The sequence below is a fragment of the Belonocnema kinseyi genome, chromosome 5, assembly GCF_010883055.1.
Source record: "Belonocnema kinseyi isolate 2016_QV_RU_SX_M_011 chromosome 5, B_treatae_v1, whole genome shotgun sequence".
Lineage (NCBI taxonomy): Eukaryota > Metazoa > Arthropoda > Insecta > Hymenoptera > Cynipidae > Belonocnema > Belonocnema kinseyi.
In genome coordinates, this window is record NC_046661.1 from 135,389,545 (window position 1) to 135,398,506 (window position 8,962).

Here is an 8,962-nt window from a genome sequence, read left to right on the forward strand (position 1 = left end):
CGTTTCAGGGTTTTATATATTTAGTGTTTTAAGGTTTTCAATTCTGTTTTCACATCGATTTAAGCCGATTTAATATTTAAAGGTTTTTTATTGTGATTTTTAGATTAGATAGAGTTCTTTCAATGATGTGGAATCTTTTTTTTTTATTCTTTTTTTCTTCAACCATTTAAGCCGTTTTTAAGGTTTTAGAGATTTAGTGTTTTGGAATTTAATTTCTGTTTTCAATCGATTTCAGCTCATTTAAGGTTGAAAGGTTTTTTATTGTGATTTTTAAATTAATTTGATTATTTTTAAAGGTTGTGGAATCTTTTTTTTCACAACAATTTAAGCCGTTTCAGGGTTTTATACAATTTAGTGTTTTTGGGGTTTAAATTCTGTTTTCACATCGATTTAAGCCGATTTGAGGTTGAAAGGTTTTTTATTGTGATTTTTAAATTAGATAGAGTTCTTTCAATGATGTGGAATCTTTTTTTTCACAACAATTTAAGCCGTTTCAGGGTTTTATATATTTAGTGTTTTAAGGTTTTCAATTCTGTTTTCACATCGATTTAAGCCGATTTAAGGTTGAAAGGTTTTTTATTGTGATTTTTAAATTAGATAGAGTTCTTTCAATGATGTGGAATCTTTTTTTTTATTATTTTTTTCTTCAACCATTTAAGCCATTTTTAAGGTTTTAGAGATTTAGTGTTTTGGAATTTAATTACTGCTTTCAATGCATTTCAGCTCATTCAAGGTTGATAGGGTTTTCATTGTGATTTTTAAATTAATTTGATTTTTTCTAAGGTTGTGGAATCTTTTTTCTTTTTTTCACAATAATTTAAGCCGTTTCAGGGTTTTATACAATTTAGTGTTTTTGGGGTTTAAATTCTATTTTCAATCGATTTAAGCCGATTTAAGGTTGAAAGGTTTTTTATTGTGATTTTTAAATTAGATAGAGTTCTTTCAATGATGTGGAATCTTTTTTTTTATTATTTTTTCTTCAACCATTTAAGCCATTTTTAAGGTTTTAGAGATTTAGTGTTTTGGAATTTAATTTCTGCTTTCAATGCATTTCAGCTCATTCAAGGTTGATAGGGTTTTCATTGTGATTTTTAAATTAATTTGATTTTTTCTAAGGTTGTGGAATCTTTTTTCTTTTTTTCACAATAATTTAAGCCGTTTCAGGGTTTTATAGATTTAGTATGCAGTTATTGCAGCCGTTTTAGGGTTTTCTGTTTCTGTTTTTTTTTTTATTTTTTTAATTGATTTCAATCGTTTTTGGGTACCGCTTTCTATTTCCCTAAAGTTGTAATATTACCGAGACACCGTGTGTGGAGGTAGGCAGGCAGGTATATTGCGTAAAAGCTTATTATCGCTTATCCGCGAAATGGCCTCGCTCGGCACGGCGCAGCACGGCGCTCTCGGATCTCCTTGTTCGCGAGTCTATTTACTTCCGTCATTCGTCTGGAATTTATCTCTGAGCGCCTTCCTCTCACCTCTTCGTCCTTATTCCAACTAAATACCATAACATATATCGAGTCCTCTCTCTTTCGCCGTCTCAACTCTCAAGTTCCCATCGATTTCTCGAGGAGTTCCTCGTCTCGGTGCATTCATCTTGTCCCGGTTAAATGTAAAACTGCCATGCCATGCCGCACCATAGGCATAGGCACAGGGCATAGAACACTACTGCCGGATCTCACCTTTTTTACCTACTAGCTAAAATCCAAATCCATCTCCCCAACATACTCACTCCTGCCCCACACATGTATAGACATCCGAATGTATAGATAGTGAACCCGAGGACCTAAACCCTAAACTACAAGAGTCCAAGGCCTTAGGATCCTCCCTTTCGCGTCCTTTGATCTTCGAGAAGCTGAAATGGGGACAAATCGGAAATACAATGGAGCGCCCGATCCGAATCTCTGAATAGGAGAAAGTGAGGCTGCCAAAAGTGTAAATAAATAGATCTCTTTTGTCGACATCCACCCCGAGTGCCAACCATATTTTCAAATAAAATTACTTCTTTCTTGAGGATGAATTATGTCCAAGAAGAAAAAATCTCTTCAGCTCAGGTTCATATTTTAGCCAACCGGTTCATATATATATGAATACATACATACATGCATACATATTCCGAGCTGGAATGGACCAAAAGGCGCCGAAAAAAGCAAAAAACTTAACACCGGAGGCACTGTTCCGGAAACGCCATAATTATACAAAAAGTGAAGAAAAATTATCACACCTGAGGACTATAATTAAATTATTTAACAACTGAGGGAGGGGTGATCGAGAAAATCTATTACGATTTGTAATATTAGGGAGGAAGGATACCTTCAACTCGCGTACGTAATTTTGGTAAATTCGCAAAAACTTTCTTCAGAAGATTATCTTACTTATAAATTTTATTATTTAGTTGAAAACTGAAAATTTACCTGTTTTGTTAAAAAATTGTCTTTGTGGGTTAAAAATGCAGTTCTTTTTGTAGAACATTGTCCTTTTATTTAAAATTCATATTTTGTTGCTGATAACTATAATATTTTTTTGACGGAAACTATTTTTTTTAAATTGGTCTTTTTCATTTAAAGTTCATCGTTTTAGTATGTCCAAATATTTTTCATTTTTTTGGATAAAAATTCAACTCTTTTAAGGAAATTTTGTCTTTTTGATTAAAAAATTTAACTGTTTTAATAGAATTTTTATTTTATTTTTTTGAGAAAAATACGACTGCCATACTTTTCGGTTGAAAATTCGTCTGTTTAACAGAAAATTAACTTATTGCTTACAATTCTTATTTTGGTGTTAGAAAGTGAACCAGAATCTTCTTTGGATAAAAAATCAACTAATTTTTAAATTATTTGTTTCATCTGTTTTAGAAGAAATTTCAACTTTCTTCAATAAAAATGCAACTGTTCGCTTAAAAACTCAAACTGTTTTTTAAAGTTGGTCTTCCTGATTTAAAAATATTTGTGCTTGAGCATAAATTACGTTTTTCTTGGATAAAAATTCAAATCTCTAGCTGAAAATTAAAATTTCTTTTGATTTATTTTTTTTTAAATTAAAAATTCAACTGTTTTAAGAGGAATATTATCTTTCTTTGATAAAATGTAACTACTTGGTTGAAAACTAAACTATTTGGGTAAAAATCCATACTTCTTGATCAAAAGTTCAACTGTATCGTAGAAAATTGACTTTTGGTTCAAAATTTATATTTTGGTGTTGGAAAAATAAACTGAAATCTTTTTTGGGTAAATGTTTAATTTAAAGAAAATTATCGTCTTTTTTAATCATTATTATTTTTCTTTGCTTGAGTATTCAACTACTTTGTTTGAAAGATTTGGTTAAATGACTTTCTTAAAAAATCATTTCTTTTCGAAGATTTATATTTTTACTCGAAAATTTATCTCTTTGATCGAAAGTTTATCTCTTTTGTCGTAATTCTAACTATTTTGTTCACAAAAACATCTTTTTTATTTAATATAATTCAACTACTTTAGGAAAAGTTAAATCATTATTAAAAATGTACCGTTACTTGGTTTCAAATTTCATGTTTGTTGGGTAAAAAGGTATCAGTTTCAGGGAAAATCATTTTTTTTACTAAGAAGTCATATTTTAGTTTACAAATTAAATTTTTGTAGAGAAAATTCGTGTTTTTGCTTGAAGGTTGAATAATTTAGATAAACTTTTATTTATTTCTTGAGTGAAAAATCGTGATTTGTTAAAAATTCCTCTTCTTTATTTTAAAATTATTTTGTATGGAAAATTTCATCCTTCTTGATTAAAATATAAACTGTGACACTTTTGTTCAGAATTTATCTTTCTAGGTTGAAAATTCAACAATTTGGTTCAAAATTTAATTTTTCTGTTGAAAATCTAAGTATTTTGTTTAAAAGTAGTCTTTTATAATAAAAGACATCTTTTTTAAAATAAATTAATCAATTCAAAAATTTTAAATTTGAATCTGAAATACTGTTGCATTCCATTTATAAAAGATTCTCTGTTAAAAATATTACAAGATCAAAATGCAGCTGAATATAAATCATCAAGTAAAATGAAAAATTAGTCAAGGAAATATCAGAGAATTTTCAAAATGAGGTTCTCAGACAACCTGCTTAATTCTACTCACAATAACTAGCAAAACATTTCTGGAAACTTAAAATTACGTGCTGTAAGTTAGAGGCGTAGAAATAGTTTTTTATGGTTTGTTCCATTGGGGGAGGTCCTAAAAATGGCCTATAATCCGTTACGTAATTTACATACGGCCCCCTACAGGAGGATAAAAAAAGAAATTTGAATACCAAAAAAACAAGAAGCGGCACTGATCTCTGTTAAAAAATCAGAGGCACTTATCTTTATTTAAAAACGCATTATTCATATTCAATAGAGTATGCATCAGTTCATTTAAATTTTAAATATAGTAAATAAGCTTTGTGTGTTTTTCACTTTGCGTAAATGTTAGTTTGTTGAGGCTGACCGTTTAGCTTTACAATGTTACTTAGTGGAACTCACAAGATAATTTTCCTCTTGAAGGAGAGGCTCAGCTCATATAGGTGTGTACCGAGGCCGGAAGTCGGTCTTGCTCGTAAATGTCGTTTCCTCCTTGGAAAGGCTCTTATTCACAGCTTTATGCACTTTCATAGAATTTCATCCATTATTCACTAGAACCTTCCTCGTATATCCGCCAACGCGATCTGTCAACAATCGCAACATTGTTTTTGGAAAATATATTGCAGTTGTGTCGCATTACACCCATGTTCCACATTACCCCGCATGCAAAATGTTACTCAATGTGCCCACAATTTCGTATTGCCAGCCGTTGCACAGTCTCCATGTAGATCTAATTGTCGTTTCGCTTTTTCAAAACTTGAGCTTCTGCCAGTTTGTCTCAAATTTGTACGGATTTGCCCCGAAAGTTGTGCCCTGTTGCCTCAAACACATGCTACTTTTTTATAATCGCATTCCGCTTTTTGCCTTAGTTGATTCATTTTGCGCTAACCTTATACCACTTTTCCACAACTTATGCCCATTTTTTACAAGCTTTTGCTAATTTTTCGAACCTTGTTCCACTTTCCCCGACCTTGTACCACTTTTCGTTGACCTTGTACCACTTTTTCTCAACTTCCCGTGCAGAAATATCGGTCTGGCCCCGAGCGGGGCCAGACCAGTCCAGGTCGGGGCCAAGCCGCGGATGAAACACACGCCCAGATCGGGGCCAGGTCGGGACACCCGTTTGGGAAACCCGATCGGTGCGCCTTTGGTGCCCGATCGGTACACGATGAGTCTCATTATAATCCATTCATGAATTTCACAAATGGAGATTTAATATAAGTAAACTCGAAAGTATCGAATGGTCCTCTCCTTTCGAAGGCTACCCTAATGCTCTGAATTTCCAATTCAGTTATTTTAAGTTAGAATTAAAGTACTATAGGCACGAAAAGAAAAGGTTTTATAATTCAAAATTTAATTATACTTTTGACAAACGTAAAATTATTGTGGATGGTATCAGCTTCGAGAAAAAGTTTTGTTTTTTATGAAAAAAATGGATGATAACCAGAAATATTTTAAATAAGAATTTTAATTTCTTGAAAAAAATGTTGTCTATAACACTTTTAACAAATTAGAAAAAGTTTTTTCGCAAAAAGATTTCCTACAACTTGACATTTTCGAATGCTTCCAAAGAAAATCAAAGAAACAAACCTATGATTTACGATTTATTAACATTTTAGTGTAATTAAATTCAATTTTCTGTCAATTGCATTACTTCTTGAAAAATTCGAGAAGGTGGTTGTAGATAATTTTTTCTCCAAAAAATTGCGCTATCATTTATTATATCGTTTTATTTTTTTAAATCGATTAAGAAGAAATATAGACCAAACAACTTTTAAACAAAAAGGAAAATTTTTGAAGTAAATATTTCTAGTTATTTTAAATATTATTTGCAGAATATGCATTCAATTAATTTTTATTACTATTAATTAATTTCGACCTAATGGACGTTTTTATAAGTTGAAATGTCATTGTTTATAATGAAAAAGAAAAAAAAACTTTGTTTATCATTTTAAACTTCGCGCGAAACCAATTAGATGCCGAATGCTACGCATGCGCAGTTGAGTAACTGGCTCTTGCTGGAATGTTGTGAAAATTTGTCCCTAATGTATTTCTGTAATAAATTTATTATTAATACAGACTCAAAGTTTCAGTAACATAATCGATTGTATCACATATTTTATTCTTATAATTTAAAAACATTATAATTTTGTGCATACTGCAATTCATTTCTCGTCAATAGATTTGATAATTCGAACTTTACATTAAATCGAAAAACCTTGAGTTCTTCAATAATAATTGAAAATAAAAGAACTTGATCAATTTCATCATATAAAATTTGACTCATCTGATGGTAAATATAATAATTTTACCTAAAACAATTTAATTAATTACTAATTTATTTGAGGTTAGGTTTCAATTTGCCCGCAGAGTATAATTACTTACTCTCATCTTCCTCGCACAAGTTTCGAGGTCTACTGGCTGGTGTTTGGTGCCTCCGAACACATGGCTTACTCGCCTTATGCATTTTTAATCATTGCTAGAATATTATAAACGAGTAGTATGTATACAAATTTCACTGCACTACCAGAAAAAATCAAGCAGCACTAGTTCTGCGAGCGCATGGAGATGGCGTTTCAGTAGGAAATCGGATTGGCCCGGTCGGGCCCAGGTATGGGCCACAGAGTTCTAATGATCAGGGCCAGATCGGGAAATCCGAACGGGGCCAGATTGGTATTACATTTGAAATCGGGCGATTTCCGCACGGGTTAATGCCGCATTTTCTGAACCTTATGCTGTTTTTCCTGAACCTTATATCACTCTTGCCCAATTCTATGCCGATTTCACCCAACCTTTTGCACAACACAGAAAAAACTGAGGTTTCCATTGGAACTCATTTTTGGTTCTGAAGGAGCTGCAACAAAAATCAACACCACTTGCTTAAAAGGAACCGAAAACGATGAATGAATTTTAAATGATACCACACTTGGGATTCTAGAGGATCTCAATTGTAATTGAGCCTATTTATAAAGAACTTATTTTTTCCTTTGCCCACTTCGACATTTTGTTTAATTAATACCATATGATTTTTACATCAAAGTACACATTTACACAGTAAAAAAAAGGATCAATTTTATTGTAGAGGATTTTGCTCCAGCGATCATTTGACTCTCGAGATCATAATGCTTTTTCATTCTGATCAATTTGATCTCATTTTTTGGTTCATTTGTCAGACTAAACAAAATGGCCGCCAATTCTTGGCGCCGGTGTCATAACGACATAACCTAAAATGGTATCTAACTGCACGCAAGTGGCAACTACACTTAACAGGTGATATTTTCTAATATCAGATTTCGTTACTTTTTAACTTTTCAAGTACACTGCACGATCAGAAACCATAAAAAGCCTGAATATGAGCTAAAGTATTGTGAGAACGTCAGCCATCTTGGTTTGACATCATACATGATCCCGAATCAGATTTTTTTTGTAACTTTGGACGTTTTACCACAAATTTTTATTTATTTTATTTTCAATTCTATTTTCACGAATAAAACAAAAAGTACGCGTCCTATCAAGAAGTGATTCTTAACGAATTTGTAGTTCTTTTTTGGAATCACAATTTTTTTATTCATCCTTTTTCGTACCCTTCCCTTGACCGCACAATTGAATATTTTATTTTTCATTATTTTTTGTGCAATCAAAATTTGAATTTTCCAATTTCCAAGAAAATCCAAAAACTGTTTATGATAATCTTGTAGGGTTTTCAAAAAGCAAAGTTTTTCTTTTCTTGACTTTCTTTCATATTTAACAATTTTCAAATTCAGAAAAAACGGTCCCAAAAATTATGAAAAAGCTCTAACTTTTTGAATTTTTATCTGAAATGGCTGGTTAACGAACTCGTCCTTTCTTGTAGGAACTAAAAAAAGTGTGCCAAAGAATCATTTGATTTGTTCATTTTTTTCATTTTTCATTCGGGCGGACGGCCGGACGTTCGAACGAACGGACGGAGAGACAGACAGACGTTATTGTAAAAACTTGATTTTCGGATTCAAAGTGTCTCGAAACGTGGAGAACATTTTAAACATTTTTAACGAAATACTTGAACCCGCAGTCAAAACAATGAATTTTCAACAAAAACAGTTGAACTGTCTATTAAAATAGTTAAATACTTAATTCAACTAAAAAAAAATAAGTTTTCAGCCTAAAACGGAAAAGTTACATTTTGAGTTAAGCAAATTAATTTTTAAACAAAAAAAAAATTTTACTAATAAAAATGAACCAAAAAATACAAATTTTTAAGAAAACTTTGGAATATACAGCCAAAAAGATAAAATTTTAAAAAAGAAGAATAATTTTCTACTTAAAAAAAGGAGTTTTCAACAAAATAGATGAATTTTCCACAAAAGGTTAAAATTTTAGCCAAATAGATGAATTTTCTACAAATCAGTTGAATTTTCAAACCAATAATATGAACTCCCAACAAAATTTGCAATATTACTTGGTATTTCAATTAAAACTTATTATAATTTGAAATAAAAAGCAGTTGAATTCAACCAGAGAAGATCAATTTTAAGCCAAATATTTGTATCCTGAACAAAATACGTGAAATTTCAACCAAGTAAATCGATTTTCAAATAAGAAAGATCAGTTTTCAATTAAAAATAAAAATTCTCACTCAAAAATAAAATTGTTATATTTTTAGTCAAAACAAGCCGATTGAATATTTAACTCTAAAGTTGAAATTTCAACTAAAATGAGAGACCTTTACATCACTAAAATTTATTTTTAACAAAGAAGTTCAACTTTCATCCAGCTAGTGGAATTTCAAACAAGAAAGATTATTAATGAGAGAATGTGTTTTATTCTGGTCATACGGTCCAATATAAATAAAAATAGATTCAGATGTCAATGAATCTTTATTCGTCAATTTTAATTAATA